Source organism: Nannobrachium achirus (genome assembly GCF_963921795.1).
Source record: "Nannobrachium achirus genome assembly, chromosome: 5".
Lineage (NCBI taxonomy): Eukaryota > Metazoa > Chordata > Actinopteri > Myctophiformes > Myctophidae > Nannobrachium > Nannobrachium achirus.
This window is the reverse complement of record NC_137814.1, coordinates 65,371,273-65,378,562: the sequence shown is the minus strand read 5'-3', so window position 1 is coordinate 65,378,562 and position 7,290 is coordinate 65,371,273. Positions and strand designations below refer to the sequence as shown.

Here is a 7,290-nt window from a genome sequence, read left to right as displayed (position 1 = left end):
AGGTTTGGGTTGTGTATTTACCTTGCCATGATGTAACTCTAAGGTGGCCAAGAAAACAATACATTTTAGTTATACAACAACCCAAACTACGACCAAAGTGGTCTTTTATTCCAAATAAAATAAAAACAAACATCACAGTTCCTCCCCTTACTACTCATGAATGCAGTGCCAAACAAGAAAGTGACCCTAATCAAATCAATGTGACCAAAACAGTCACTGCTACTTAAGTCAAATACATGCAAAAAAAACACATGCAATAATACTTAACTAATTAAATGCGCACAGCTTAAAAGTTCACTTAAGAGTGCAAAGTGCCCATTGGTCAGTGCAAAAAGCAGAAGTGACATGTACTCCCAGCAAAACCGGACAGGAACAAACAGTCAGTGATAACTATTCCAGTTATAAGTTACAGTTGTCCTTACCAAACGACCGTTGTGTTTCATTGTATAATGTGAGGACAACATTCACTAAGGACTGCCAGTCTCTCACGTCTCCGTCCTGGGTAGATGAATCTATCTGTTCCTCTGTCTCTTACTCCAGTATCCGAGGATCTCGGGTGGGAGTTCTTAAAGATTGTATTAAGTTTCCTGCACCCTGGCCAATTCCTCCACCCCTGCAAGGAGAACCCAACAACGGTGTCCGCCTTCCTCACCAGTCTGTTGAGGTTGAAGGTGTCACCCGCTCAGTTGTTCCTCCCCAGCACGTTATTCCAAAGAAAACTGCTCCACTTGCCATACCAGATTGGTAGAACATCTGTAGCATCCTGTTGCACACGCCAAACGATCCCGTCTTCTCAGGAAGAGCAGGCTGTTCTTACCCTTCCTGTGAATCGCCTCTGCGTTGTGCGACCAGTGTTTCCACGGACACCGCCTTCCATCCAGCTTCGGTGCCATACCGTAAGACATAGTCTGCAGACAGGGAAGATGAAATTAGCTATATAAGCACAGTCAACATGTTTTCCCCACGCCAGTGATGTCGTTCGAACCTTCTCTCAGTCAGTGGGGGAAAATAAAAGATACAATGTTACATTAAACCCTGAGACACAATCTCTTCCATTGAAATAACCAAAGAGTTAATGATCGTTTCGGCCTACACCTGCCACTGTTCAGCGACTGTTGCAGCGCAGCTATCTACAAGACTCTTATTAAGAAGGACCCAGAAGGGGCACTGTTTGATGTAAAGTCATCAACAAAACTTCCAGCTAAACCTTCAGTTTTAGAGGGGCTTTCAACAGGATAATCACAAGGTTTGTGTGCTTTATTAAGATAAAGTACCAAAGAAATTAGAACAACCAGGCTGACCGCATTTAAGACAAAGTGTCTTTCCTGAACAAAGTCTGTGGATTAACTTCAAGTGCGTTGTTAGTGAGTTGGCATTGGCCTGAGGGACTTTACAAATAAAACAAAACATCTCAGTATCAAATCAGTGCATCATCAGAGCACTCAGATAACAATATACTTTTCAGTATTAAAATTCAGTGCAGCATCAGAGCCCTCAAAATAAATCTTCTCAGTTTAGCATCAGAACCCTCAAAACCATCTCAAAAGTATCAGAAATCAGTGCAGAATCAAGAGCCGGGAGTCTCTGGTAGGGGACCCAACCGGTAGGAGACAATATAATCTCAAAAGTATTAAATAAATAAAAACAAAATAAAAATAATAATCAGTGCAGCATCCGAGCTCTCATTTATTTGACCCTGGGATTGACCTTGGTGGTAGCAGCATCTATCTGGTAAACAGCACTTTGCAAGAAGTGGTAGACATTAGCCAGATCCCGGTTGTACGAGGTAGCGAAGACGAAATGATTTTTAAAAAGCGTGTCGAAAGAGGCAAGGGAGTCTGGTGACTTACACGGGATTGCACGTTTGTCAATCACAATGAAGTATTTGTGTATGGTACACCTCTGGGTCCCCACAGCCAGTAGATAGGGTTGACGACTCTCGTGATGCTGTCCAGATGCCCCTCGACACTGGTCCCAGTCTGTGACAAGAGAACTTCATTAGTCATGTTATTACAATTAATATGTTTGCAGTTTAGAGCCCCAACTTTATGAGATAGCCACCAGAATCACTTCTTGCCACAAAATGCAACCAACAACATTCTGCCTTATCTTTATTCTGCTAAATGTAAAATAAATAAACATATTCATATCGGTGTATCTCAGGCTGATGGGGATATATCTGTGGGGGGCGAAAGCAGACAATTATCACAGGGCAGTCGCTGATTACAGATGAGCATGGTTATCGCATGATTTCACAAAAGTATAGTTTTAAGGGTGACTATTAGGGACAGAACAGTGAGCCATCTTAAACTTTAATTGAACTATAACCTTACCTAGATGAACTTCACAAGGTGGTCAATGGCTTGTCGGGCTGAGAGCTTCCCTGGTCTCTTGTTGCGGCCTTGAGGTGAGGGTGGCATGAGGTGGATAAGGCAAGATGGAGGACATCTCACTGTCCCATCCTGAAAATACAAGGGAGAGAAAAAAAAACAGACATTTTTACTAAAATCTCTTCATTTTGGTTTCGAAACCAATTCCCTCTTCCATTAGTATTAGTCATTTAATTCCAGCATACCATTTTCCAGTTGTCCTGTTGGGATTCAGCTTTATGAAGCAGATCTTCAAGGTCGCCTGTCTGGGTGAGGCCATGGCTTTGTTCAAGGACTTTCTGCCTGTAGCGAGTAGGCCCCTTTTCCAGGAACTTGGAAAAGGGGCAGCGATGCAGCGATGTCATCACCAAACATCAGACTGAAATTCTGCTCCATCTGCAGACAAGATGGAATACAGACGACAACATGGCATACATTTTTAATAGGTTCACCTTATGACCAGGGCTGTGATCTGTTTAAAGTCATTTTTCATTTCAGTTCGACTTTAAGGCAATACATACCATTCCCGCAATGTCAAGAAATCTTGGAAAGGTGGTGAATATTTCAGAGGACTTCACTGGGTCATGAACCATTGCTTGGCGATGGGTGAAGGTGTGTTTCATCTTCTCCTCGACGATTGCTTCATCAGTTGTATGGTTCATCAGTGCGATGGCCTCACAACACTGGGTTTTGACAGGGGATTCTGACACTCTGTAATGATCCTCTCTCCTCCAGGTTTGGCCATCAGAATGTTTTCAATCATCTAAGTGGGAGGGGGGAAAAGGGGGGGACAGGGATTTGGTGGCCAAATATATTTACAGTAGCACAAATGTAAACCATGCCCCCCATACTTCTCCGCAATTGTACTTTGCCATTTACCCCCCTGCTGCCCCCTTTATCAGAATCACCATCTTGATCTCCATTTCAAACAGTCATCTGCAAATCTTACCTGAGCGAGATGAGTCAGGTCAGCTCTGTTCCTTTGGGCAGGACACGGCTGCAAAATGGTGGTGTCATCAGTCCCCATTGTCTGCACTGGAGCTGAGAAAGGCTAGTTTCAGTGAGCCTCACTGAATCTAGCATGTTGACATAACAGGAGTGATTATAATAACATGTGATTAGCAAGAGGGGATCATTTGTGTTAAGAGTAATGTAAAAGAGATATTATAAATAAATATTGCGTGCCGGTTCAAACAACATGAAGTGCTTTTGCGCACTGCTGCCAGTAGCCTACTTATTTAGCGTCTGGTACTAACTCTGCTGTCACGTACTGCAGTTGTTCTCAAACTTTTCAGGCCGCAACCCCAAAAATAATCATATTTTAACTGGGGACCCCCCACCCTGACGAGCACTAAGAGTTGGGACAGTACATTTTGTATAACACTGTTCTATTGTGAAAGTCTAGCAGATCTACATGCTCACAACGCCTCGCATTGCGAGGCTTTGTGAGCATGTAGATCTTCTATTTTCACAATCTCTGAGTCTAATATTTGATCATTTGGCCCAATGTTTAGTCTGTCATTTTAGAGGTATTAAAAAGTCCTTAAATTGTCACTTTAGAAATGTGCAAATACCCTCTATACACATAAAGTTTGTTGGTTTGTTTACTGTTGAGAAAACAATGATTAGCCAATCATCAGGGGACCGCCCCAAATAAATTTAGGGACGCCCCTGGGGGTCCCGACCCAAAGGTTGAGAACCACATTTCTAATACCTCAAAAGAACAGGGGAACAAAGGAAAGAAAAGACCGTTATAACATTAAAAGTAAACAAATTATATAAAAACTGGTCAAACGTTGCCCACATTGTCAAATGATATAAGAGGCAACAATTGTGAAAATAACAGATCTACAAGCTCACTGCATTCCAAGTGCTTGTCAAGGTGGAGGGTCCCCAGTTCAAATATGACTATTTTGGGGGGTCCCCAGTTCAAATATGATTATTTGGGGGGCTTAAGTGGTTAACAGTCAACAGGATCACTGATTACATTAATTATGAGAAGCAGTGTTCTTGGTGACATCACCACCAACAAGTGCCACAGGATATAAATAACAACAAGTGGGCTTGAGACCAGTATATTATACCAAAACTTCATAGGATAGACCAAGGATATTCTCCTCAAAAATATAAAATAAATAAAAAATACCAACAGTACAAAGGCAGGGCCCTTAGCCAATGAGGCTAAGGGCACAGGGGTATATATTTGTGCCCATATGAGCCCACACTGTTTTGTATGAACAGTATTTCTAGTTAAGAACTGGTTCTCAAACTGTTTTTTTATTTAAAGGACCCCCTGTTTTTAGTATGCATATGGCCATGATCCCCCATCATCCATAACTCCCCTAGAACTGTACAAATGGAACCAGATGGACCACCTGTTAGGGTTAATTTGGTTCCATTTGTATACTCTACTACCATTGCTAGCTAACATTAGCCACAAATACCACACACACACACACACACACACACACACACACACACACACACACACACACACACACACACACACACACAGTATTGAACAGCTGCTAGCTAACTTTGGCTCTGTTAGCCACAATACCACACAACAGGCTGCAAGCTGTGCACAAATACACAGCAAAGCACCTTCTGTTAATACAAAATAAAAAAACGTCCACTTCTATCAAAAGGGAAGCTTATCTTACACATTTTGAACATTCAGTTCCATTAGGATGTAGTCTACTGTAAAAACGTTAGCATCAGCTAGTGTTAGCATTAGCTAGCGTTAGCATTAGCTTAGTTGTACTGGTTGGATGAACCTTTCAGAAAAATACACACTTTGTACAAAAACACTGCAGACAACATTCTTAAGTAACATACAGTACATGTAGGTTACTTTATCCAGTGGCTATGTTGTTTCACCTACCTAAAAAGGATAAAGTCCATGAGAGCATATAACTCCTGGTTGTTCTTCTCTTCAGCACTGACTGACTGAGGTTCAAAATGGCAGCCAGCCCAGACTGGTTCAAACCAGTTCCAAGTCGTTCCAATAGCTCCTCTCTGTCTTGAGGAGCAATAGATGAGCAGCAAATGAGCAGCAAATGTTTCCTCTGAGAAAGTATAATAATAAGGATATGCCCCGCCTCCTACAGAGCTCTGTTTCCTGCTAGATCAAAGCAATATGTGATGTCACTGTTCTCATCCTTCCCAGTTGTTGTTTGGGCAATTAACCCTTTGACTGACTGCTGCTGAAGCAATAATGCATTGTTTTTCATGAACTACTGTACACTTATCTAAAGATTAGATCTGATCAGATCAGATCAGGGGTCTTCAACAGGGGGTCCGCGACCCCTAGGGGGTCCGCGGGGATACTGCAGGGGGTCCCCTAAAAAAGGGGGGGGGGAAATATATAGGATATATATAAATATATAATTTATTTTAAGAAAGAAAAAAAAGAAAAAATATATATTTTAATAGCATTATTATTATAGCAGTATTGAATGCACAATGTGATTTTACACAATTTTATACATAAATATACAATATATGTTGTAGCCCCCTTCCCTACCCTACAAGGTATCTCAGTTATAACTATTATAATTATAATAAACATACTATAAAGTGTTAGGCCTATACATCATTGGAAAAAATACTATTTTTGTCAATACTGCATGTAGAAATACTCTGTAACAAATCATTCTAAATTTACTTAAAGTACAAAACTGTTGGTATGAAAATGTATTTAAAGTGCAAAAGTAGAAAGTACTCATTATGCAGAATCTTTGAAAAGAGCAGATCTACAAGCTTACAATGGCATTGGTAACATTTTTGAGAGGCCATTTTTGCGACCGTTAGGTCGCAGTTACTATCAAAACCTTCACTGGCAGTCTGTCTGCCTGTCCGTCTGTCCGTCCACATCACGGCACACCACACTTTTGCCCTTCTCCACAACCGTTGCCCCTATCCATGCCAAACTTTGCACACACACTCCTTGCCTGCCAATCCACAAGCTCCACCCCTCTAGAGACCCCTGGAGCTCCAGGGACCCCCAGGGACCCCCTGGCGCCACTGCCAAAAAGTCAAAAGTAGCCGATCATACATGTGCTTATCTCCTGGTTAGGGAGTCTTACTGGTATTGTTCTGCTCCAGGATTCTGGCTACCCCCCCTAAATCACATGCGCTGAGTCAGAATATGCAGGTTTTATTCCAATGCGCAAACAGGAAGTGTCTCAAAACTGCCACTTCCTGGTGTGTTTTGGGTATTACGAGTTGGTAGGTGCTCCGATATATTTTTTTCTCATGTCTGCATGTCATTTTAAGCCTCAGGTCGACATTCAGTAACCCTAATATCCTATCGTGATTTTATAGTAATTCAAAGGAGGCTAACCCTAGTTTAATCCTAGGAATGTCGCACAGAAATAAAACACACCTCCACGTGTTCGTCTCGGTGAGCTATTCAACATACTAAAAGATGCGCCCTTGACACATGATGGTTTCGGACTTATAACACGAAATAGCTAACCCTAGGGTCAGCTATTTCGCGTTATAAGTCAAAGACGATGCGACATCAGACCTTGGTTCCGAGATATGTTGTAGAGCTCTCCGAGACGAACGTGTGGATGTCTTGGTTATCCTCCTACGACCTTTCTTCCCTGGGATCTCCAATTTGACTAAGGGTCATAGAGTCTATAAACGTTAGAGCACATTGAATGCCAGGCCAGAGAAAGCTATCTCCTCACAGGAGTGTCTGTGTGGGATGAACCTTATACTGGCGTGTTCAGCTCGCAGAGACGAACATGTGTGTGTGTGTGTGTGTGTGTGTGTGTGTGTGTGTGTGTGTGTGTGTGTGTGTGTGTGTGTGTGTGTAACTCCTCTATACGACACTCCTGTGCCGAGAGAACGGCCCCTAAAGTTAGAATTAGGGTTAGCCCTCTAGGGGTCATACATCAACGCGTTCGTCTCA

General features: G+C 42.2%; 1 long non-coding RNA gene across 1 annotated transcript; it reads right to left on the bottom strand.

Annotated features, from left to right (window-relative positions):
* Positions 1-483: 483 nt before the first annotated feature.
* LOC308284547 lies at positions 484-3,551 on the bottom strand. The gene is made up of 3 exons (XR_013962026.1): positions 2,576-3,551; positions 2,334-2,462; positions 484-1,979 (listed from the first exon to the last, which is right to left on the bottom strand). It is a non-coding gene; the product is annotated as an uncharacterized lncRNA (long non-coding RNA).
* Between the last annotated feature and the right edge of the window lie 3,739 nt (positions 3,552-7,290).